Raw genomic sequence first — 25,572 nt, forward strand, 5'->3', positions numbered from 1 at the left:
GGTGTATTACATTGATCGATTTGCAGATGTTGAACCATCCTTGAGGCCCTAGAACAAACCCCATTTGATCATGATGTATTTATTATCTTTTTAATGTATTGTTGTATTCACTTTGCTAATATTTTGTTTAGGAGTTTTGCATCTGTATTTATCAGCAATATTGGTCCGCAGTTGTGTGTGTGCAATGTGTATGTGTGTGTGAGTGTGTGAGACAGTGTATGTGTATGTTTTGGTATCATGGTAATTAATGTTTGCCTCATAAAATGTATTAGGAAGTATTGATATTTCTTCAATTTTTTGGAAGATTTTGAGAAGGATAGGCATTAGATCTTTTTTGAATGTTTGGTGGAATTCACTAGTGAAGCCATCTGATCCTGGAATTTTACTGTTTGGGAGGTTTCCTTACTGTTTAGATTTTTCAGTTCTTCATGATTCAGTCTAGGAAGGTTATATACTTCTAAGAACTTGTCCATTTATTCTAGGTCATTGAATTTGGTGGCATAGTCTTTCATTGTATTTTTGTATGATACTTTGTATTTCTGGTATCCTACATAATAAAAGGCTAATAAGCAAATTGACTGAACAGCAGAACAACCGGTTGCTATGATGCGCAATGACCACCAGGGGAAAGATGCTCAATGCAGGAGCTGCCCCCTGGTGGTCAGTGCGCTCTCACAGGGGAGCGCCACTCAGCCAGAAGCCAGGCTCATGGCTAGCGAGCACACTGGCGGTGGCAGTAGCCTCTCCCGCCTCCACAGCAGCACTAAGGATGTCCAAATGATGGCTTAGGCCCGCTCCCCATCTAAGCCGGCTGTCGAACATCCTCTGAGGGCTTCCAGAATGCGAGAGGGCACAGGCCAGGCTGAGGGACCCCCTGAGTGCATGAATTTCATGCATCGGGCCTCTAGTCCACTATAACTTCCATTTCATTCCTGATTTGTTTATTTGAGTCTTTTCTCTGTTTTTCTTTACTGAGTCAGGCCAGAGGTTTGTTAATTTTATTAATCATTTCAAAGAACAAGCTCTTTTTTTAATTAAGTTTTTCTATTGTCTTTTTGTGCTCTATTTCATTGAATTTTGCTCTAATTTTTATTATTTCATTCCTTCTGCTGACTCTCAGTTTCATTTGTTGTTTTTCTAGTTTTTTAAGATGTCACGTTGAGCTGTTAGTTTGGGATTTTTCTTATTTATTGACATAAGCATGTAATGATATCAACTTCCTTTATTACCACTTTTGTAGCATCCCAAAAGTTTTCATATATCACATTGTCATTTGTCTCTATGTATCTTTTGATCTCTCCTTTTATTTCTTCTTTGACCCAGTCATTCTTTAGGAGCACATTGCTTAATCTGTACATATTTGTGGTTTTTCCCTGTTTCTTATTGCCACTGACTTCCAATTTCAAAGCATTGTGGTCGGAGAATATGCTTGGTACGATTTCAATCTGCTTAAATTTATTGAGGCTAGTTTTGTGTCCCAGTATATGTTTTATCCTTAAGAATGTTTCATGTGCCCTAGAGAAGAATGTACAATCTGGTGTTCTAGGATGAAAGGCTCTGTAAATGGAAAACAATATGGAGGTTCCTCAAAAAATTAAGACTAGATTTACCATATGACCCAGCAACCTCTCTTTTGGGTATCTCCCCCCAAATTGTGAAAACATTTATTCATAAAGATATATGTACCACTATGTTCATTGTAGTATTACCCCAAGACATGGAAACAACCGAAGTGTCTTTCATTATATGACTGGATAAAGAAATGTGCTAAATACATACAATGAAGTACTATTCAACAATAAGAAAAAAGGAATACTGCCATTTGTGAAAACATGGATGGATCTTGAGAATATTATGCTAAGTGAAATATGTCAGACAGAAAAATTCAAGAACCATATGATTTTGTTCATAGGTGGGATATGAAGTTGAAATCAACAAACAAACAAACAAGATAAACAAAAACTAAGAGACACAGACAATAGTATGGTGGTTACCAGAGGGAAAGGGGGGAGGGAGAAGAGAGTAAAGGGTTTCAAATACATGATGAAAGGAGACTTGACTTGGGGTGGTGAAATATATAAATGATTTATTATAGAATTGTACACTTAAAACCTATATAATCTTATTAACCAATGTCACCCTGGTAAATTTAATAAAATGTTTTTAAAATATTTAAAGAGTTTAAATTTTAAATAGAAGAGCTTTCACAGAAACGGAAGCCAGCTTTGAATCTGCTCCACTCATGAAAGAATTAAATTGATATGCTCCTAGGCTACCTTCATACCAGAAACAAAGTCCTCTCTGAAGCAAGCATGATCCAGAAACTCAAGTTATCGCCATAGTTTTCATACACAATGGCCAGAATTCAACTAGAAGTTTAATTTTTGTTAAAGCATGACAAAAATTAGCTAAAGATCAAAATTATAAGACAGTATAAATAGACCCGCAAAAGATACAAATATTAGAATTCTAATAATAGGGATTTTAAAACAACTAAGTATTTGTTTAAAATAATAAATGGAAAAATGGAGAATTTTCAGCAAAGACCTAAAAACCATAAAGAAAAAGTCAAATAAAATTATAAAAACAAACAACAGAAACAATAAGTGAAACAATGAGTAGGTTAAAAGCAAAATAAACCCAGCTCAAAAAGATAACAAATCAACTAAAAGATAAATCCCTAGGAAATATATACAACAAAAGAACACAGAGAGGGCAAAATATGAAAAAGAGTACCATATGGAGATAAAGTTGAATATGTATAATGAGAGTCCCAAAGAAGAATAGAGACAGAATAAAGCAAAGGCAATCTTTGAAAAGATAATGTCTGAGAATTCTTTTTAAAAATGGGAGAAAGTAATAAGCCATGAACTCAAAAGTGCTACAAACCTGAAACAGGATAAATACAGAGAAAATTACTCCTGAATACAATATGGTAAAACTGCTAAAAGCTCGTGACAGAGAAAAACTTAAAAACAAAGAGAGGAAAAAGTCACGTTACTTCTGGAGGATCAACAGTAAGACTAAAATAGGAACCAAAGATAATGGAATTATATCTTCAAAATGCCAGGGGGGAAAAGTTAGCACACTTAAAATTCTAATGCCATTGTTTTTAAAAAATGAAGTGAAATAAAGTATTAAATTTATAGACAACAACAACAAAAAGCTGAGAGAATTTGTCAGGAGCAGATCTGCTCTAAAAGGCATTATCAGCTCTAGCTGGTTTGGTTAAGTGGCTAGAGAATTGGCCTGTGAACTGAAGGGTCCAGGGTTTGATTCCAATCAAGGGCACATGTCTGGGTTGCGGGCTTGATACCCAGTAGGGGGCATTCAGGAGGCAGAAGATCAGTGATTCTCATCATTGATGTTTCTATCTCCCTCTCCCTCTCCCTTCCTTTCTGAAATCAATAAAACATATTTAAAATAAATAAATAAAATGCATTAGCAGAAGGAAAACAATCACATTTTGAAGCAAGAAGATAAAAGAAGAAATGAAGATTGGAAAGTAGTATATAGATAAATCTAAATAGTATCTGTATAAAATGATAACAAAAAAGCCTATAGAGCTTTAACTGGTTTGGCTCAGTGGATAGAGCATCCGCCTGCAGACTGAAAGGTCTCAAGTTCTATTCCGGTCAAGGGCATGTGCCTTGGTTGCGGGCACATCCCCAGTAGGAGGTGTGCAGGAGGCAGCTGATCGATGTTTCTCTCTCATCAATGTTTCTAACTCTGTCTCTCTCCCTTCCTCTCTGTAAAAAATTAATAAAATATATATTTTTAAAAAAACTATAGAAAAAAACATACCTATAGGACTTATATATGTCCAGAATTAACATTAGCAAGAATCAAAGATGGGGTGGGCAAAACTAGGTTTACAGTAATGAGTATGTGAAAGTTTATTTTTGTATTATTATTTATTAATTATTGTACTGTTTTCACACGAACAACTATACCCACTTTTGTCCAGCCCTGTATATTAGCAATAATATTTTAAAAAGGCAGGAGGGCCGAAACCGGTTTGGCTCAGTGGATGGAGTGTCGGCCTGCGGACTGAAAGGTCCCAGGTTCGATTCCAGTCAAGGGCATGTATCTGGGTTGCGGGCACATCCCCGGTGGGAGATGTGCAGGAGGCAGCTGATCGATGTTTCTCTCTCATCGATGTTTCTAACTCTCTATCTCTCTCCCTTCCTCTCTGTAAAAAATCAATAAAATATATTAAAAAAAAAAAAAAAGGCAGGAGGGGATAAACGATATTAAGACAACTAAAGTTACTGCATTGTCCAGGAAGTTACAAATATACTAAATTATATTAAATTTAAATGTCAAATATGCATATTTCAATTTCTAGGATAACTATTTAAAAATAGCAAGAAAGAAATAATAGTGGAGAAAGTGAACATAAAAAATAACACAAAAGAAAAAAGTAATACAAAAGAAAACAAGAAAGGAGAACAAAGGAGAAAATGAGTGGGACAAAGCAAAAACAAATAGTGAGATGGTAGATTTAAATTAAAATGTATCAGTAATTTCATCAATTATAAACAGCTATATATTCCAAATAAAAGACAAATATTTGCCCTAGCCGGTTTGGCTCAATAGATATAGAGTGTTGGCCTGTGGACCAAAGGGTCCCAGGTTCCATTCCAGTCAAGGGCACATACGTTGGTTGCAGGCTCCTCCATGGCCCGGGCCATGGTCTGGGCATGTGCAGGAGGCAACCAATCAATGTGAATCTCTCACATCAATGTTTCTTCCTTTCCCTCTCTCTTCCACTCTCTAAGAAAATCAATGGAAAAATATCCTCAGGTGAGGATTAAAACAAAAATAAATATTTTCAGATTGATTTAAAACACCTTAATTATATGCTGCTTACATGAGACACATCTTAACTATAAAGACTCAGAAAGCCTGGAAAGTACAAGGACAGAAAAGGATGCACCATACAAAACCATATAAAGGCTAATTAAAACAAATTGGCTTCACCATTCTGATAACAGATAGAACCAACTTTAAGGTAAAATAACATTACTAGAAATGGGAAGGAATTCTTGTAATGATAAAAGGGAAAATGCACCAGGAAAATATGGCAATTCTAAATAAGTTAGCACCTAATACCATTGCTTCATATTTGCAAATGTAGGAAGAACTAACAGAACTAAAAGCAGAAATAGACAAATTCACATGATACTGGAGATAAAAATATCTGTCTATATAACTGAGAGAACAAGCAGACAAAAGATCAGACAATAATTAGATTATTCGGATTACAGACTTTATAAAATTGATCCAATTGACTTTTATAGAAAACTATAATCAACAACCACAAATACTTATTCTTTTCAAGTACACATGGAACATTTACCAAAATTGGCCATATTCTGGTCCATAAAGCATGTGTCAAAAAATTTTCAAGTGTTAAAATATTAAAAGCATATACTACATCTACAAAATGAAGCTGCAAATCAATGGCAACTATAAAAACAACAAAATGAATAAGTAATAACTTTACAAATTCACAAATGTGCGAAAGTTAATCAATGCTCCTTAATCAATTTCTGCTTATCAAGTGGCACCATTAAGACAGTAAGAAAGCAAACTGCTGAGTGGGACTATTCTTTGGAATACATATATCCCATGAAAGCTGCAGAATAAAGAACTCCTATACTAGCAAGTCATTAAGAATAACAAGAAGATTCTTCACAAAACAGGATATCCTACTGGCCAGTGAACTTTTTAAAAGAAGATAAACATCATTAGCTATCAGGAAAATATCAGTGAAGATAAAAGCACAATGAGATCCCATCATAAGCCAATGGCAAAGTGTTGGTAAGGATATGAAACAGCTGGAACTCTCATAGACTGTGTGGTCGGCATACCCGATGACCCAGCAGTTCCTCCCCGGATACACACTCACTAAAGTTATGTTCATGTGCCGCCAGCACAGACTTAGGAAAATGATTCATTTTCAAAATATACAGCTGCAAAATGGGCTTGCCCATTTGGGTGGTAGTGCAGAGAAATGTCCAGTGATGAATGGTACAGAATTAGCAGTTGATAAGCCATATTTTTGATAAAAGAGTATACCACTCACAAGACCTACACACTTGGAAATGATAAATTCCAGAATACATTTGAGGTAGGAGTTACTTCCGTGACAAATGTTACCATTTATTATATTCGGAGGCCCTTGTTATAAGGGCATTCAGGAGATAGCTAGGTGGGAGCTATAGTGTCATAAGCCTTGAATGAGCTTTCTGTCATTCAACCCATTTCAGAGTATGAGAATCTCTCCTCAGAAGACATCAATCTCACACTTCCAGGTCAACAGAATTTCAGCTCTGGACTTCTAGCAAGTCAAATGGTTCTCAGGCCTTTTTCCACACATTTCCCCAGCATGAACCCAGTAGCTATATGGCCCAGAGAGAGAACTCTGTTGAAGACATTTTGGTAAAGACCACATGGACTTCTTTTGTTAACATGGTGAATGTGGATTTTGCTTCTGGCAGAAACTAAACAGGGCCAAAACTATCTTGATCCACCAATGTTAGTCATTCCCCACAGTGAGAGGAAAGAATCAATTACTTTGTTAATACCCACTTTTGATCTTTCTTTGTACTAACTCTTGTAATTGAAACTGAAAAAGGTGTAATTCTTTCCTTGCAGCCTTGGTTTTTCTCCTTTGTGGCAAATGCTTACCAAATAGGAATAAATAAATAAAAGTGTAAAGAAGCAACACTGTGGAAAAGCTGAGGAAGTGAGGTCTTGTTGCCAGGCTGTGTCTGGGTGGTAAGTTCAAATTGGACATGGCAGAGTTGATTAACAATGATTATTTAGACAACAGTACTAGGTTGAACTGTAATTCTTGTTTCCATTTGAAACCAGAATTGCCTAGCCATGCCCAGCACCTTTTTAAAGATAGAAATTTTTATGTAGTTTGTTAATCACTATATCCACAGAACCCAGATGTATAGTAGATACCAATAAATAGTTGTAAAATGAACGCCATTCTCACTTAGGAGGTCATGTTTACATCAAAATGGCCAATAAGTCCTTTTGGCTCATTTATTTAATTCAAGAAACTGACTATGTACTATTCTAAATAGCACCAGCTATGTGCTATTTACAAAGAGTTGATTAGTTAAAGAATTGAATAAGCCCTTAAAGAAGGAGCTTATAGCTGGGGTTAGCAAATTTTTTCTGTAATGGCCCACAGAGTAAATGTTTTAGGTTTTGTGGGCCACTGTGATCTCCATTGAAAATACTCAACTTTGCTACTGGAGCACAAAAGCAGTCATGGCAACATATAAACGAATAGGTATGGCTGTTTTCCAATAAAACTTTACTTACAAAACAGGAGGCAGACAATATTTGGTCTGAGAGCTATAATTTGAAAACCTCTGGCTTATATAGTATAGTAAGCAACTCACGTATATAAAACCTAATTATAACCCCCTTTACAATAATGACAGAAAGATGAAACACGAAGAATAAAGAATAAACTTCAAAAAAGAAATGGACAGACCGTATGAAGAAAAAAAATGCATTCCATATCACCCCCCCCCCAAAGCTAATTTCCTGAAGCTATTAAGAACTCTGAAAAATAAGTTAATACTAATAAGCCAACAGAAAAATGAATAAAGCATATAATTAGACAGGCCAAGAAATACACATGTCTCTTAAACACAGAAAAGATGATCAAATGATCAACCTTATTTATAACAGGAGAGATGTCATTTGAAACTACAGTGACTCTGTTGGCAGGAAGTGGGGGGACCAGTGAGTATGATGAATCGGCACCACCACTTTGGTGAGAAATTCAGAACATCAATCAAAATTACAATTTCTCCTTGACTCAGCAATTCTACCTCTAGGAATTTTCCTCCTGAAGATAAATACACACTTGCTCATAAGTGAAATGACAAAACATACAAGGTTATCCACAAAAGTATTGTTTGTAATAGTAAAAGATAGAAAGCCAAGTCCATCATTACGGGACAGGTGAAATAAACTGTGATACAGGCCAATAATGGAATACTATGCATCCCTAAAAGAGAAATGAGGCCTTACTTGAGGTACAAATATGAAAGGTTCTCTAAAATATTTAATGAAAGATAAAGGTACAGAACTGTATATGTAGTTTGCTAAATTTGTGAAAAAGGAGAGGATGATAGATGATATGTATTAACATATATGTGTGTGTTATTATACAAACTAAAATATCTCTAGAAGGATACAAAGAAACTTAAGAATATTGGTTTCTTAAGGGCTGTGGAATGGGTGGCTGGTGGACAATGGTAATAGAAGGAAGGCTTTTCACTGTATACCTTACCTTCTGAATTCTAAATCTATTCAAAATGATAAACTATATTAAAATAAATAATGATGAAACAATGCAGAATGAAATAAATGTTAAATAAATGTAGGAGAAGCATGACACACAAGCATAATAAAGTGAAGTTCAATTGGAGAGGATGAAGGGTTCTTCTGGGTCCAGCCTGTGGTCACAGATAGAATCCAAAGGAAGATGTGAACAGAATCAGAAGCCAGACTCTGTCCCTGGTCTGCCTTGCAAATACTCACTAACTCTACTTGGCTTAAAGTGCCTGTAATGATTGGCAGCTATAAAACCATCCAATAAATTTCTTCAACTCATCATCAAGTAAATAATGGACAACTTGGTCAAATGCCTTGCCAAAATAATCACCATACCTCATGTTAATATTTCAGAAAGAATTTTCACCAAAAAAAATATATTTAAGCAATGTTCATTGATTCAATGGACATTTACTGAGTACTTACTGCGAGGGCATGTTTAAGATGTTATGAAGGCAATGAAGGTCAAGACACATTATTTTCAACCTCAAAGAATTTGCATTCTAGTGGAAAAGGGGCCAGACAATAAACAAAATCATTACATTATAATTTTATAGATCAACCATTGTCTTGACAACAATAAGGTGACATTTTATGGCTATTACCTGATTAGCTGCTTTAGACCAGGAGTTTAGGAATTTCATTTCTGAAAAGTTGGCCATCCACATGAAGCCCCAAATGATGAGGCTGTCTATGGAATTTCTTTAATCAACTAGTCTAATGAATAATCGAAAGAAAAAAATACTAATTTGGCTGAATTGAACAACTTATGTTAAGAATGAGTTATCACCCCCACCCCAATTACTCACAAATGGCATTTTGAATTACTTCAGATCCAGGCCAAGCTGATTACTCAACTGTTACTTTTTTATCCTCTCCGTTTGAAAATTGGAATACTAGCCCCTCTCCAGGATTCTGGAAGCTCTCCCACACTCCATGATTTCTCAAAGATTACCAACTACAACTAGTTCTTTGATCAGGGTCATAAAATAGGACTTTTGATGTAAGCTCTTATAAGACCCAATTGCCCTACTACAAATCTCTCTTGGACTTTAATTATTTTTTACTGCCTTCTACTATAGTCCGTGTTTGAACATTCTCCTTCATGAAGAGAGGGGGCGGGGGGGGAGGGGGGGAGCAAAAGCAAAGGTGGGAGACACTGCCTTTTCTCTTTTACTTGTTAAACTATACATTAACTGTCTCAAGCAGGTCTGCCCCTGCTTTGTGCTGCAAATGAAGCTTGAAAAGTCCTTTTGCCTATTCTGAACAACCATATTCCTATCTCATACAAGTTGATAGTCTAAGAAATAAGATCTCATTTGTTTTTTTAATGAGTTTTATTTATTTAGCTTTTATCTTTTGAGGTAAATTTGCTCTCTTCACCTCCAATAATTTGCATAAACAGTTCATTGTCAGATCACTATTTATTATAATCACACACACGTACATACCAAACTTATTTCAAAAAATAAAATTCATCAATAAGAAAAGTCAATATACCTGTAGTTCTAGCCATTCCAGTGGCCTGGTATGACTTTTCCCTAATTACAACGAAATGCCTGGTGGGCACAATATGCCTCCAGAAATATTTTTATTCTTTTTTTTGAGCATTGGTTTTGTTAGTTGAAACAAAGCACTGTGATCTTTCTGTTTCTCTCTTGAGCTTTCTTTTTTTCTTGTTTGATACTTTATTAAGATAAAAGGTGAACAGACCTTCCTTCTTTCCTTCTTCTTACAGAGGTTCTCAAGAAGTACCCAAAAAAAGATAACATATATTGCCTTAGGGAAGTGACCCAGCCTCAAGCATGTGCACCCTTTCTTGCTGGCTCAGTCTGGGTCATTGCAGATGGCTGCCTGAGTACAGAAAAGGTATAAAAACTCACATGAAAACAGGCTTTTTAAAATCTAGCTAAAATTCACAGAAGGGACCATCTGAACAGACCAGGAGAAAAGATAAGGCTTTTTCTCATGATATCTCAGCTAGAAGAGGGAATTTAAGCAGAAAGAACAGGGCGACCTATTCCACCTCAGAGAATTTATCCCCCAAAGCCAGCTGTGGATGTACAGAATAGACCAAAGAGACCGAAGACTTATCCTCCCATTCTGCTTGTCGACCAGTTTGCCAATCAGCGAGGTTCATTCTATTTCTTTCTCTCCCTCTCCCCTTCCGTTCCCTTCTCTCTAATACAAGTAATTTTCAAGGCTCTAAACTATCCAGAGAAAAGAAAAATCTGTAAGCACTTTGATTCACCATATCAGAATCTGGCAAATGAAACCGCACAAAATTTAACTTATAAGTGAACAAATATTCAATACAAACTTCAAATCAGAATAACTAATGCTATTTATTAATATCCTTTCTCTGGTAGAAATATCTTATCAAAGAACGATGTTACTAGTAAAATAAATTGACCTTTTAGCTTGATTTCCTTGGGAAATAAATTTCTCTTTGCACGTTTTCCTTTCATCAAGATCTTCTCTTTTTTTGTGGTTCCTTGCTTGTTTCTTCCTTTTGTGTTTCCACTTTGGTTTTTCTTGTTAGGGACAACCTAACCCACAATGATCAGGCACCACAGAAAACAGAGTCACACAGTTACCCAACTCGATGCCCTGGCATCTTTCATTTCCTAATATGACATTTGTTTTTTCTAATCCAGATTCCAATTCCACTAAAACACCTCTGTGTACTTTTTGGAAGAGAATGTAAATGTAAAAGTTAAGGTCCCCAAGGAAAAATAAAAAGAAACATTCTCAAATAAAAAATGATCAAAAGTTTGAAGAAAAAAATAAATGACTGGGGTAAGAAAAGATATTGCAAAGGATCCTAATTTAGAGAACACGAAAAAGAGCAGAGTCTGACCAAGCCTCACATTGTAAAATGAAACACTGGGTCCACTAGAATTAGCTTTTAAATTATATTACAATGCACTTAAATAGTCTTGAAAGAACACAAATGCAGGCTTTTATTTACAGTTTAATAAAAAAAAGTCATTAAAATTACACTTGATTATCAAACTTACTGCAGTTTCAGGATAATTTATATTGCACATAGTATATCTTTCTCTTATAATATTATATATTGTGGATTTGGGACATATTTATTCCTCTTATTCATGCTAGCACCTGGCGAAGTATCTGGTAATACAGTAGAAAAATAGCAAATATTTAATTGGGTTGAAGTTGTGATACTTCTCCTACTTAAAGACTCTTCTCTCTAAATATAACCAGGCTGCTAGGTACTTTTAAATCTTTTAGCTTTGCAGATAGAAACTGGGGTGTGGGGTAGGAGTTGACCCTGTTCTTTAACCTTACACTTAAATGGCCCAAGCCCCCACTGCAGGTAGGATGAACACCCAGCGCCTCTTCCCACTCTGATCTTCAGAACCCGGTGCTTTCAGTCTGAGTTCTGTCTCAGCCGGTGCTACTTGGACTCCATAGTACCCACGGTGAAACAGCCAGTTTTCTTGGATTTCCCCCAAATACGGCTCACAATAGACAATGTGTATAGCAATCATACTGTTATTCAAAGTAACAATGGAGGAGAGCTTTAGAGGGGGAAATGCTTCATTACATCACAGCAAACACATTAAAACAATGTCTACACGCACTCCAGGCCTTTCCTCTGCGGGCTCGTTCTACTGCACCTCTTCCCTTCAGATCCACTTTCCACACTCCCCTTACCAGTTCTCTCTTTTCCAAACTACCACCACCATCACCTTCCAGGATACTTTAAAGTCTTATACACATTTGAATGCAAAACAATTCACCTCATGCTTTTTCTAGCCTCTTCTTAACTTAGACCTGCAGTGTCCGGTATAGCCATGCACCACAGATGCCTTGCAACCACTCCTATTGCAGCTAGTCCACGCTGAGGTGTGGTGTAAAGCACACACCAGATTTTGAAAATTAAGTATTTTTTAAACAACTTAAGAAGTAATAAACTATCTCATTAATAATTTTATACTGACTATACATTGAAACAATAATATTATAGATATTGGGTTAAATTAAAAATATTATTAAAACATGTTGTTTTAAAACTTTTTAATGTGATTACTACAACAAACCTTCAGTTCTTGTTAATTACATTTAAAACTTCTTGTCCATTGACCTTTAGCAGAAAATAGCCTGATTCCTTCTTGAGGGTTTTTTAACATTTCTCCTGGTTTGAGTCCTAGCCCAGAAACTGGGGTAAATTACACCAATGGAGATTTCATGTAGTACTTCAGTTCAAATCATGCAACCTCAAGTAACCAAAAAGAAAAAAGGGGGAGGAGGGAGGAGGAAAAAATCTTCCTAAGAGTGTCCCAGGTGACACCTGTCGCATTCCATTCCAAGTACAAAGTCTGTCACCTGAAACTCCAAACCTCAGAATTGCCTGCATTGTTGTTGACTGTTGTGCTTAAGTCCTGCTGTTCCTCTCCCATGTCACAGGCTGCTCTGACCCACTGTGCTTTCCATTGCCAGGGAATTTATTCCTCTTGCAGAAATGTCTCAATCTCTTAGGCGCAGAAGACGTTTCAATTGGTATATTTCAGTAAGTGTGGCTTTATTCCAATGTAGCCTGCCAAGTACTAGTTGGAGTCATCATCCTCTGTCATCACCTTCTATTAATGAGCCAGGGCAGGTCCTCTCTCTCCCCCTCCCCTATCCTGGCTGTAAGTCCCTTGCCACTCCATTTGCATGTGGGTTTGCACCTTTGTTCCTTGCCTTGTGATAACGTGATATTTGCTCACTTATTTCTTTACAAAGAGTAACTGCCAAGTAGAACCTAAGTTGAAAAATGTCCTTCATTAGCCACAAAAGAAGAAATCCATGTCATTTCTTGCAGTAGCCCAGGAGTTTTAATTTAACTATTTTATACTCACTGTCATATGGGCATGGATGCTCACTACAAGAAAGATGGTAATGATGTCAAGAAAGAAGGGAAAAGAAACTAAAAGTGGGGAAGGAAAATGACATTTTGAATATTTATTTATTAATCCCTTTGATAGACACTGTATGTACATTATCTATTTCTGAATAAAGGACTTTGAGGGGAAACTAGACAGTTCCATAGAACAATTGGTTAGGGAATCTAAGTATCATATACTAGTAACTGAAGCAAAGGAATGGGAAAAAAGAACCATGTTTTCAGTGGTGTTGAAAGTTATGTGTGCCACACAGGATGCGAAGAAATAGAAACCTTTGTGCTTTGCTGATGGGAATATAAAATTGTGAAGCCACATTGAAAAACAGTTGGACAGGCTACAGGAAATGCACATTGAAGTCAGCTACAAGGATCTGCCTCTGGGAGTTCTGTGCTCTTTCGTCTGATGTAAGGGGAACAGCAGTCGAAGAAAGGATGAAAACGTGGATGACACCAGCTAAAGCAGAGCAGCCAGGCAATTCGGTTGAAAGTATTTTGACATTTAATTTAGCTGTAATTTCCCAAGCATTTGATGCTTTCTTCCTTCGGGGAGAACAGACGGATTCCATTGCCTTGACTGTTCTGTCCAGTAGAGTTTGTGAGTTCTTTCCAGCTTCACTTCAGAAAGCACATACAGATGGCAGCGTTTCTTTTTTCCTTGTCTCCATCACCTTGCCAATAAATGCGGCTTCCTTTCCAAAGCATCCCTGTTGCACATGTCATGCTTTTTCCGCTCCCATCTCCTTTTATTAATTTTTCTGTTTGAGGCATATGGAGAAACATGTGTTGGTGCGGGCACAGTTTCCTGCGCCACTGCCAAATGTAAGTGCAGCTCTGAAGTGAAGGGAATTGATCTCAGACCTGTAAAACTGAGTAAGAGGCCAGAAGGAAATCTGAAATACTAAATAAGAAACAGCATGTGACCAACTATAGCCTGATAAAGTCAGGAAAATAACTCAGGCCATATTGGCAAAGGCAACACATGTTCATCTATGTCACCCAGCATTAAACATATCACAAGGCGGGGAGGAGAGGGAGGTAAGAGAGCAACCAAAGGACTTGTATATATGCATATAAGCACAACCCATGGACACAGACAGTAAGGGGTGAGGGCATGTGCTGGGGGGTGGGAATGACTGGGAGAGGTTAATGGGGGGAAAAGGAGACATATGTAATACTTTAAACAATAAGGAATTATAAATAAATAAATAAATATCACAAGGCTGTTCACCCGACCAAAACAAGTGTCTATCAACACAAGACCCATTAAGCGTATTTTGGAACATCCAAAACAGGCTACTGCCACCAGAGTCCTCCTGTGAGTTAGGAGCAGTGTCTGGTGGTAGACCTATTGCCAAAAGGCAGACTTCCTCCACTTCCTGTGTAAAACAATTAGCAAAGGTGTCCCTTCCCCAGCTCTCACAGCCCATGCCAGTGCTGCAGAGGCTGGATTTCAGCCTCCAGGGTACAAATCTGCTTCCAACTGCAATGCATGGAGCCATAAAAGAAGAAAAATCTACAAGACACATTGCTAAGTAAAAATGAAGTCATAGAAGAAAAGTGTTTTTTATATACAAATAAATGCATGGATATTTCTAATAAAAATATCCAAGAAACCAGGTATCTGAATGGTAGAAACTCTGAGGCTTGGAGTTTCAGGTGAGAGGGGAGTGAGGCTTTGTACATGGAATGGAATGCCACATGTGCTGGCTGGAACAGTACTAGGCAGCTTTTTCCTCCTCCTCCTCCTCCTCCGCTTTCTTTTTGGTTACATAAGGTTATGCGTTTTGAATTGGAGTACATGGGATTTCATTCATGTAATTTTCTGCAGTTTCTGGGATAGGACTCAGATTAGGAGAAATACTAAAACCCTCTTGTTGAAAGGCAACTGACAAAAAGTTTTCACTTTAACAAGAGAGTAGGGCTTGTTCTGGTTCATAGCCTTATTATCTCTACAAACTAGAGGCCTGGTGCATGAAATCCATGCACTCGGATGGGGGAGTCCCTTAGTCCAGCCTGCACCCTCTCTCAGTCTGGGAGCCCTTGGGGGATATCCAACTGATGGCCTAGGCCAGCTCCCCATGGCTGGCCTAAGCTGGCAATCAGACATCTTTAGCGCTGCCGTGGAGGTGGGAGAGGCTCCTGCTACTACCACGGCACTCGCCAGCCATGAGCCCAGCTCAGGGCTTCTGCCTGAACGGTGCTCCCCCGTGGGAGTGCACTGACTACCAGGGGGCAGCTTCTGCCTTGAGCATCTGCCCCCTGGTGGTCAGTGTGCATCATAGTAACGGTTGTTCCTCCATTTGGTCAATTTGCATATTAGCCTTTTATTAAATAGGATGTTGACTTAATTATTTATCTTTGGCTCAAAACCAATAACTTCCTTTGGAAGGGGTTGTTGGGAAGATAGGGCAAAGTAGGTCAAGTCTAAGGTTCCCTGTTTAAGTCTATCACCAACACTAAATGTATGTGTGTGTGTGTGTGTGTGTGTGTGTGTGTGTGTCCTGTTGGTTTGGTTACTTTGGAAAACCCTAATTTCCTTTATCAACATTGAGTTTTCTTTATTATTCATGTTGGTTTATTTTTTTATACGAATTTATAATCAGTTTATCTAGTTAAAATTAAAAGCTGGTATTTGTTATTGAAATGCTATTAAATGTATAATTCTGTAACACATTTTCAATGTACAAGTTGTACATTTAATTTAGAGAGAATTAAAATATTGAGTCTTCCTATGACCAAGGCTTATTTCATAACTTTCAGCAGTATTTAAATTATTTTTCACTCATCCAAACATTTCTCTGTGTGTGTGTGTGTGTGTGTGTGTGTGTGTGTTAATCCTCACCTGAGGATATTTTTTCCATTGATTTTTACAGGGAGGGAGGAAGGAGAGAGAGAAAAACATCCATGTGATAGAGACACATCAATTGGTTGCCTCCCGCACGGCCCCCAGGATTGAACATGAAACCCAGGTATGTGCCCTTGACCGGGAATTAAACCTGTTACCCTTTGGTCCATGGGCCAATGCTTTAACCACATAGACACACTGGCCAGAATCAAACATTTCTTAAGATTATTTCTACACTAAAGGCCTGGTGCATGAAAATTCATGCACTGGAAGAGGGCCCCCCCTCACAGTCCGGGAGCCCTCAGGGGTGGGAGGCGACCCAGCGATCAGGGGAAGGCGACACTCCATCACACCTCTGCTGCTGCCACTGCCTGCAGAGCAAGTTTTGGCCAGCCCTGGTTACCTGAGGCTTGGGTGGCCCTGGGCGGCTGGGGGGCTGAGAGGACTGGGGATCTCTGGAGGCAGGCACACAGTTTGGCCAGGCCCACCTCTAGGCGGGCCCAGCTGCTCTGCGCCTGCTGCCCTGGCCGGGCTGAGGGGACTGGGCACCGCCATATTTGAGGGCGGGGCAGTCAATTAGTATATTCCCTCCTTACTGGCTGTGGACTCTGCCATCTTTGCAATAGCATGAGGGTCAATTAACATATTCCCTCTATATTAGATAGGATAGTATTTTTTTTTATATTGCCCAAAATACTATCTTTTGTCCATTATAAGTTCTTTTTGCTAATTGTTTGCATATAGGAAAGCTACTGATTTCTGAACAATTATCCCCTCCCCCCATGACTTTATGAAATTTATTATTTTATTGTGGTAGTTTTCTAGCTGATTTTCTGTATCTTCCAGTTATAGAATTCTATCATCTGAAAACATGGACAGTTTTGCCTCCTTCTTCTCTGATTTTATATTACTTATTACTTAGCTTTTAAAAAATACTTTGGTGGCTCAGTTGGTTGGAGTTTTGTCCTGTATGCCCCCAGCCCCTGTCAGGGCACATACCCAGGTTGTGGGTTATATCCTAAGTTAGGGCACATATGGGAGGCAACTGATTGATGTTTCTCACATCAGTGTTTCTCTCTCTCTCCCCTCCTCTCTCTCTCTAAAATCAATAAAAACATATCATCAGATAACTATTAAAAATGTGCTTTGGTTTAGCCAAGTGTAATATTATATTAGTAGTGGTATAATTGTCTTGCTTGTCTCTAACGTCAGTGAGAATACCTCTAGTAGTTTCCCTCTAAGCAAAATGAGAGCAAAATAAAGAAAGTTACAGACCAATATCCCTGATGAACATAGATGTCAAAATTCTCAACAAAATACTAGCAAAACAAATTCAACAATACATTAAAAGGTTCATACATCATGATCAAATAGGATTTATCTCAGGGATGCACAAATGATTCAACATCTATAAATCAATCAACATACTACACACCTCATTAATAGAAAAAGGATAAGGATCATATGATCATTTCAATAGATGCAGAAAAATCATTTGACAAAATAGAACATGCATTTATGATAAAAATTCTCAATAAAGTGGGAACACAGAAATCATATCTCAACATAATAAAGGCCATATATGACAAACCCACAGCTAACACTATACTCAATGGGAAAAAAACTAAAAGCCTTTCCTCTAAAATCAGGAACATAACAAAGATGCCTTTATTCAACACAATTTTGGAAGTCCTAGTCCAGGGGTGGGCAAACTTTTTGACTCGAGGTCCACAATGGGTTCTTAAACTGGACCGGAGGGCCGGAACAAAAGCATGGATGGAGTGTTTGTGTGAACTAATATAAACTCAAAGTAAACATCATTACATAAAAGGGTACGGTCTTTTGTTTTTTTAGTTTTATTCATTTCAAACGGGCTGGATCCGGCTAGCGGGCCATAGTTTGCCCACGGCTGTCCTAGTCTCAGCAATTAGAACAGAAAAATAAATAAAAGGTATCCAAATTGGAAAAGAAGAAGTAAAACTGTCATGATTAACAGATGACATGACAGTATATATAGAAAATCCTAAAGACTCCACTGAAAAAATTATTAGAATGAATTCATTAAAGTTGCAAAATGTAAAATTAAAAATAGAAATCAGTAGCATTTCTATAAACTAATAATGAACTATCAAAAAGAGAAATAAAAACATAATCCCATTTATAATTTCATTAAACAAAAACAACCCTAGGAATTAACTTAATCAAGGAGACAAAAGACCTATACTCTGTAAACTGTAAAGCAGTGATGAAAGAAACTGAAGATGACACAAATAACTGGAAGAATGTATCATGTTCATAGGTTGGAAGAATTAAATTAGTTAAAACATCCAGACTACCTAAATCAATCTACAGATTCAATGAAATCCCTATTAATATATCAATGGCATTTAGTAGAGAACTATAATAAATAATCCTAATATTTACATGGAACTGCAAAAGACCCCAAGTAGCAAAGAAAATCTTGAGAAAGAAGAAAATGCTGAAGGTGCTCTGCGCCCTGATTTCCAACTATACCACAAAGCTATGGTAATCAAAATAGTATGGTACTGGCACATAAACAGACACATAGATCAAAGGAACAGAATAGAAAGCCCAGAAATATAGTCACACTTATAATCTATGAAAAAGGACACAGGAATATACAATGTGTAAATGATGTTGATAAAACTGGACAAATAAATGCAAAAAAAAATTGGACCAGTTTCTTACACAATATACAAAAATAAACTCAAAATGGACTAAAGACTTAAATGTAAGAGCTGAATCTATAAAACTCCCAGAAGAAAAAAATAAGCAGTAAACTTTTTGACATCAGTCTTAACAATATTATTTTTTCACTATTTCTCCTCAGGTAATAACAAAAGCAAAAATAAACAAATGGGATTATATCAAACTAAATAGCTTTTGCACAGGAGAGGAAACGATCAAAAAAGCAAAAGACAACCTAATGAATGAGAGAAAATATTTGCAAATGATATATCCAATAAAGCATCAATATCCAAAATATATCGAGAACTCATTTAACTCAACATCAAAAAATAAAAATATTCAATTAAAAAACGGGCAGAGGGACTGAATAGTTCCTCTCCAAAGACACACAGATTGCCAACACACATATGAAAAGATGCTCAATATCATTAATCATCAGGGAAATGTAGATCAAAACCACAATGAGATATCAACTCAAATCTGTTAAATGGATACTATTCAAAAGTGAGCAAGTAAAAAGTGTTGATGAGAATGTGGAGAAAAGGAAACCCTCATGCATCGTTGTGGAATTGTAAATTGGTGTGGCCACAATAAAAGATAGGTTTCTCAAAAAATCCAAAAACGCCGAAACCGGTTTGGCGCAGTGGATAGAGCGTCGGCCTGCGGACTGAAAGGTCCTAGGTTTGATTCTGGTCAAGGGCATGTACCTGGGTTGCGGGCACATCCCCAGTAGGAGATGTGCAGGAGGTGGCTGATCGATGTTTCTCTCTCATCGATGTTTCTAACTCTCTATCTCTCTCCCTTCCTCTCTGTAAAAAATCAATAAAATATATTTAAAAAAAAATCCAAAAACAATAAAAACATGAAAAGATATATACACTCCTATGTTCATTGCAGCATTCTTTACAAAAGCCAAGATATGGAAGCAACCTAGATTTCCATCAATAGATGAATGAATAAAGAAGATGTGATATATATATATATATATATATATATATATATATATATATATATATATATATATTTTTCCCCCAATGGAATAGTAGCCATAAAAAGAATGAAATATTGCCATTGTGACAACATAAAACCCCTAGAGTGTATTATGTTAAATGAAATAAGTCAGACAGACAAAAACAAATATCATATTCTAACACTTATATGTGGAATCTAAAAAAATAAATGAAAAAAAAAATACAAACAGATTCATAGATACAGAGAAGAAACTGATAGTTGCCAGAGGGGAGAGGAGTGAGGAAATAGATGAAAGAAGTAAAGGGGAAAAAGAGGTACAAACTTCCAGTTATAAAATAAAATAAATCATGAGGCTGTAAAGTACAGCATAGGGAAAATAGTCAATAATATCATAATAATTATGTAGGGTGACAGATGGTTACTAGACTTATTATGGGGATCACATTATAAAGCATATAAATTTCTTACTACTATATTATACACCTGAAACTATATAGTATTATATGTAAACTACAATAAAAATAAATTTTAAAAACTCTAACTTTATTTTTCTCATATAGATACTCAATTGTCACAGCACCCTCTACAGAAAAGATTGTCCTTTCTCTACTGTTCTGCAGTGCATCATTTGTCTATATCAAGTGACAATTCATATGTGCTCTTTATTCAATTCCATGGTTGATTTATTTTTTCTACACTGGCTTAATTACTTTAGCTCTTTAATCATTCTTAGGATATCCTAGAGCAAGTCTACCACCTATTTTTCTTGAAAAGTGCTTCCTTAAAAAGTATATCTTGCTGATATTTTGTGTAATCATTATCTAAATTATTGACAAAGGTATATTAAAACTCTGATTGTTAAGTGGTTTTGTCTATTCTCCTTATAGCCCTGTCAGTTTTTCTTTATGTATTTTTAAATGCCATCATTAGGTCTATAAATGTTTATAATTTTATGTTCTCTTGATGATTTGACCCATTTATTATTATGACATGATTCTCTTTATTCTTGAACATTGTTTGCTGTGAAATCTACTTTGATATTAATATGTCCATCCCAGCTTTCTTTTCATTAGTGATAGCATACTATGACTTTCTTCATACTTTTTCTTTTCATTTATTTATGCTTTTATATTTATAGCATCATTTCAGAGAAAAACTCTCAACAAACTAGACATAGAAGGGAACTTTCTCAATCTAATAAAGGGTGCTCATGACAAACCTACAGCTATTCTCATAGTTAGTGATGAGAGACTGAATGCTTTCACCCTAGAATCAAGAACAAGGCAAGGATGTTCACTTTAACACTAGTATTCAACATTATACTGGAGATTTTAGCCAGTAAAATAAAACCATAAAAACCAATGTCACCCCAATGAACTCAATACAAATTTTTAAAAAGAAATAAAAGGCATTCAAGATTGGAAAGGAGAAAGTAAAATTGTCTTTATTCACAGATGACATGATCTACAGGAACAAAATACTACAGGAACAAATAAGTGAGTTTAGCAAGCTTACAGGGCATAAATTTAATACACAAAAAACTAATTCTATTTTATATATTAGCAAGAGACAGTCAGAAATTAAAGTATTAAAGATATAATTTATAACATTATCAAAGATATGGAATACATGCCATAAATCTGAAAAAAAGCTATGCAAGACTTATACACTGAAAAATAAAAAAACACACACTAATGAAACTAAAGAATGCCTAAATAATGGAAAGACATTCCATGATCATTAATCAGAAGACTCAATACTGATAAGATGTCAATTCTCCCCAAATGGTCTATGCAGGTGTCCTCAAACTATGGCCCACGGGCCACATGCAAATACAAATATTGCATTTGTTCCTGTTTTGTTTTTTTACTTCAAAATAAGATATGTTCAGTGTGCATAGGAATTTGTTCATAGTTTTTTTTTTAAACTATAGTCCGGACCTCCAACGGTCTGAGGGACAGTGAACTGGACCCCTGTTTAAAAAGTTTGAGGACCCCTGGTCTATAGGTTCAATGAAATCCCAATCAAAATCCCAGCAGGCTTTTTATTTTTTTAGAAATTGAATACCAAAACCAGGTAAAGACAACACAATGAAAGAGAATTACAGGCCAATATCCCTCATGAACATAGATGCCAAAATCCTCAACAAAATCTTAGCAAATCGGATCCAGCAGTACATCAGAAAGATCATACACCATGACCAAGTAGGATTTATCCCAGGGATGCAAGGATAGTACAATATCCGCAAATCAATAAACGTGATACATCACATAAACAAATTGAAAGAAAAAAACCACATGGTCATATCAATTGATGCAGAAAAAGCATTTGACAAAATTCAACACCCATTTTTGATAAAAACTCTCAGTAAGGCGGGAGTAGAAGGATCATACCTCAACATAATAAAAGCCATATAGGACAGGCCCACAGCCAGCATCATACTCAATGGACAAAAACTAACACCATTTCCCCTAAGAACAGGAACAAGACAGGGATGCCCCCTCTCACCACTCCTGTTCAACATAGTTCTGGAAGTGTTAGCCATTGCAATTAGGCAAGAAGAAGAAATAAAAGGCATCCAAATTGGAAAAGAGGAAGTAAAACTGTCCTTATTTGCAGACGACATGATATTATACATACAAAACCCTAGAGACTCCATCAAAAAGCTACTAGACTTAATACATGAATTTGGCAATGTAGCAGGATACAAAATTAACCCCAAGAAATCTGAGGCATTTCTATACACCAATAGTGAACTTTCAGAAAGAGAGATTATAAAAACAACCACGTTTACCATCGCACCAAAAAAATTAAGCTACCTAGGAATAAACTTAACTAAAGAGGTAAAAGACCTCTACTCAGAAAACTACAGGACGTTGAAAAAAGATATAGAGGAAAACATAACCAGATGGAAGAACATACCGTGTTCATGGATTGGTGGAATCAACATCATTAAAATGTCCTACTACCCAAAGCAATCTATAAATTCAACGCACTTCCCATTAAAATACCAACGGCATACTTCATAGATCTAGAACGAACTCTCCAAAAATTCATCTGGAATAAAAAAAGACCCCGAATAGCTGCAGCAATCCTGAAAAAGAACAAAGTAGGTGGGATCTCAATACCAGATATCAAGATGTATTACAAAGCCACTGTTCTCAAAACTGCCTGGTACTGGCACAAGAATAGGCATATAGATCAATGGAATAGAAGAGAGAGCCCAGAAATCGGCCCAAACCAATATGCTCAATTAATATTTGACAAAGGAGGCAAGAACATACAATGGAGCCAAGATAGTCTCTTCAATAAATGGTGTTGGGAAAATTGGACGGATATATGCAAGAAATGAAACTAGACCACCAACTTACACCATACACAAAAATAAACTCAAAATGGATAAAGGACTTAAATGTACGACAGGAAACCATAAAAATTCTAGAAGAATCCAAAGGCAACAAAATCTCAGACATATGCCGAAGCAATTTCTTCACTGATACAGCTCCTAGGGCACTTGAAACTAAAGAGAAAATGAACAAATGGGACTACATCAAAATAAAAAGCTTCTGCACAGCAAAAGAAACCATCAACAAAACAACGAGAAAACCCACTGTGTGGGAAAACATATTTGCCAATGTCATATCTGATAAGGGCCTAATCTCCAAAATTTATAGGGAACTCATACAACTTAACAAAAGGAAGATAAACAATCCAATCAAAAAATGGGCAAAGGACCTAAATAGACACCTTTCAAAAGAGGACATTCAGAAAGCCAAGAGACATATGAAAACATGCTCAAAGTCACTAATCATCTGAGAGATGCAAATCAAAACAACAATGAGGTACCATCTCACACCTGTCAGACTGGCTATCATCAACAAATCAACAAACGACAAGTGCTGGAGAGGATGTGGAGAAAAAGGAACACTTGTGCACTGCTGGTGGGAATGCAGACTGGTGCAGCCACTATGGAAGACAGTATGGAGTTTCCTCAAAAAACTGAAAATGGAACTCCCATTTGACCCTGTGATCCCACTTCTAGGAATATATCCCAAGAAACCAGAAACACCAATCAGAAAGGATATATGCACCTCTATGTTCATAGCAGCACAATTCACCATAGCTAAGATCTGGAAACAGCCTAAGTGCCCATCAGTAGATGAATGGATTAGAAAACTGTGGTACATCTACATGATGGAATACTATGCTGCTCTAAAAAGGAAGGAACTCTTACCATTTGCACCGGCATGGATGGAACTGGAGAGCATTATGCTAAGTGAAATAAGCCAGTCAATGAAGGAAAAATACCACATGATCTCACTCATTCATGGATAATAGAGACCATTATAAACTTTTGAACAATAATAGATACAGAGGCAGAGCTGCCTCAAACAGATTGTCAAACTGCAGCGGGAAGGCCGGGGAGGGTTGGGGGACAGGAGGTAGGGGGGTTAGAGATCAACCAAAGGACTTGTATGCATGCATATAAGCATAACCAATGGACATAAGACACTGGGGGACAGGGGAGGCTAGGGGACTGTCTAGGGCGGGGGGGGGGGGGGAAATGGACACATATGTAATACCCTTTGGAATACTTTAAGCAATAAAATAAAAAAAAAAGAAATTGAAAAACTTATTCTGAAATTTATAAAGAAATACAAAGGTTCTTAAATAATCTAAACAACACTGAAAAAGAACAAAGTGAGAGAATTAACATTACCTAATTTCAAGACTAACTGTAAAGCTAGATATCAGAACAGTATAATTTCAATGTACACACAGGTAAACAGATCAATGGGATAGGATAGAAAGTCCAGAAATAGAATCACAAATATATGAACAACTGATTTTCAACAACAGTGCATAGACAATTCAGTGAATAAACAATTTTTCTGCCCTGGCCAGTTTTCTCAGTGATTAGAGTGTTGGCCCATGGACTGAAGGGTCACAGATTCAATTTCCTGTCAAGGGCACATAACCCTGTTTCAGGTTCCCCAGCTCTGGTAGGGGCGCATGCAGGAGGCAACCAATGCATGTGTCTCTCTCATGTTGATGTTTCTCTCTCTCTCCCTTCCACTCCTTCCTTCCTTCCACTCTCTTTAAAAAAAATAATAATAATTTTTCAACACATGGTGCTACAATTGGATGTCAAAGGGAAGAAAGGAGAAATCTGTCCCATACTTCACATCATATATAAAATTTAACTCAAAATGGATCATAGACCTAAATGTAAAACAGAAAACAAGACAATTTCTACAAAAAACAGAGAAGTAAATCTTCATTAGCTTGAAGTACACAAAGAGTTCTTAGATATGACACCAAAAGAATGATCTATAAAAGAAAAAAATTGATAAATTAAACCTCATCAATATTAAAAACATATCTTAAAAAGACACTGGTAAGAGAATGAAAGAAGACCCTAAATCATATATCTGATAAAGAAGTTGTACACATAGTACTTAAAAACTCTTAAAACTAAATAAGAAAATCATCAAGAAAAATTGTTATATTGGCAAGGTATTTGAATAGACAATTCATCAGGATATATGAATGGAAAGGACATTCAGATGGACAATAAACATATAAAAAGATGCTCAATATCACCAATCATCAGGGAAATAAAAAATAAAACCACAATAAGCTATCACCTCACATCTGTCAGGATGACTATCATCAATAAATCAACAAACAAATATTGACGAGGCTGTGGTGAAAAGGGAACCTTTGTGTACTGTCTGTGAGACTATAAATTGGTGCACTC

The sequence above is a fragment of the Myotis myotis genome, unplaced genomic scaffold (genome assembly GCF_014108235.1).
Source record: "Myotis myotis isolate mMyoMyo1 unplaced genomic scaffold, mMyoMyo1.p scaffold_m19_p_13, whole genome shotgun sequence".
Lineage (NCBI taxonomy): Eukaryota > Metazoa > Chordata > Mammalia > Chiroptera > Vespertilionidae > Myotis > Myotis myotis.